The following is a 1,981-nucleotide window of genomic DNA, read 5'->3' as shown; positions in this document are numbered from 1 at the left end:
AGAGATCACTGATGTTGACACAGGAGACAACTGAGATGACAAACGATCATGGACACCGGAAAGTATGGTACAGGGTGGCTGTCCCAGCCCACCAGCCACTTTCAGGGTCCCGAGAAGAGCAAGTCGGGACGGAGCCCTCTGCCGTGCCTCGCTACTGGGCCTGGCGTGCGGAGTAACCACGCCGGCGCCTGCCAATGGCGGTCGGAGGGCAGGCAGCCTCCGCCTCCCTTGCTGGGACAGTGCGCTGGGAGCACTTCCTTGGCTCCGATGGGGTCATGGTACCACCGCTGCCAGCAGGAGCTGGGGGCCACGTCTGCGGCTGGAGGGTGGGAACCGCTGAGAGCAGGCCTTGGGAGGCCTGCTACAGTTCGCAGACAAACCGGGTCGAGCCGCACGCAGACACTCGGTTCCCGAGGTGGCTTCTTAGGGACCAGAGCTGTGAAGCAGAATACTGAAGGCTGCGTCCTGTAACTCGAGTGTCCATCGTGTTTTGAGGAAGCAAGATCAGTCTGACTTTAGGAAGGAAAGGGATGGATGCAAGAGACCCGTCTTGACTACTCCCAACCGCCCGACCCGACGCCTCGTTCCATTAAGAATACAACTACCTTACGCAAAATTACGTTCCGAGAACAGAAAGCCCAGGACTCCACCGCAATAAAAAAAAAATTGCATTTCAAACAAAAAATTAAACCAAATGGATGTAGTAAGTGGACTTGCAATAAAAGGGTTTCTTTTCATTAAGAAAGACCCAACGTAAGGACCAAAGGTTCCCTGTGGTCTTGACGAAGCAGTTACACGGAGCTTAGCATGACGGCTAGAAGTAACTCAAGGCTGTTGCACTGGGCTGAACTATGATAACTGTGTGACTGTGTCGTTAACAGGCAAAAAGGTGTATTACCCCCCAAGTCCAGCTTCATGAAACCACACAGAGAAATGACGAGACTGCGCCGTGAATAGGTGCATAATTTTCAAGTCATCTAAATGTGCAGAAGCCTGTTGTCATCAATCTCTGGACAACCACGACGTGCCTTCCAGTGGGAAATGCAAGAGCTATTCCCATGTGACAGCCGCCAACGCCCTGCGGTCCCCCAGCGGCTAAGCTCTGTTGGAGGCCCCACTCAGGGGGTCCCCTGCAACAGCCTCCTCTCGGACTCTAAGAAGTCAATGTGGACAGCTTCATCCTCATTTGGAAATTTCAATTCAAAGCTGAGAAAACGACCGGTCTTGACTTTCACAAAGTAGAGACCCATTTTATAAAACCCACACAAATCAACTCGCTTGACGATTTTTTTAAGGGGAGAAAGAGGAAAAAAAGAAAGAATGTGGAACTGTCCTTTTTCCTTCCCTAAAATGAAGTGTTTTTTTTTTTTTCCTGAGAGAAAGAAATCATCGACTCCTTGTTCAATGAGCAGCAGAACCTCCTCAGAAACGCTAATTCCTAGGGCCCTATGCGCAGTGACAGTTACTGGAAATAGCGTGGCCCACTGCTCTGAAGCCCTTCACCCTTCCACACTCTGTGGCTCAGGTGTGGCTCACAGTGCCACGGCGGGTGCTGCCCACTCCTCCTTTAGCCAGGACCGCCGCCCTCCGCTCCGATGCTCCTGCTCGGCTTCTATTTGTGACAGAGTCAGAAGGCCCGACGGGCTAGTTAGCGGACGGACTGCTCTCCCTACCGGAGCCATAACTACGGTCTGCAGCCATTTCTGGGGGTAGACAGATAACGTGAACTTTTTCTGCCAGGAACTCCTGATATTATAACAATATCACAAGCGTGCAGGAAATTTGGCGGGAAGTCCACGAAGGAGGGGCACCGAGAAACGGGCTAGTAAACAAAAAGTGTTGAGACACACCCATCATTGCACGATATTCTACCAATACTCCTTACTCCCGCTGAGGCCTGGACGGGCCCCAGACAGCAGTGATCACCGCAGATAATTGCTGGATGGGCTGAGGAACCTCCAGAAAGGGGGGAGGGGGGAGT

This window comes from Pteropus vampyrus, unplaced genomic scaffold (assembly GCF_000151845.1).
Source record: "Pteropus vampyrus isolate Shadow unplaced genomic scaffold, Pvam_2.0 Scaffold376, whole genome shotgun sequence".
Lineage (NCBI taxonomy): Eukaryota > Metazoa > Chordata > Mammalia > Chiroptera > Pteropodidae > Pteropus > Pteropus vampyrus.
Note: the sequence above shows the minus strand (reverse complement) of the source record.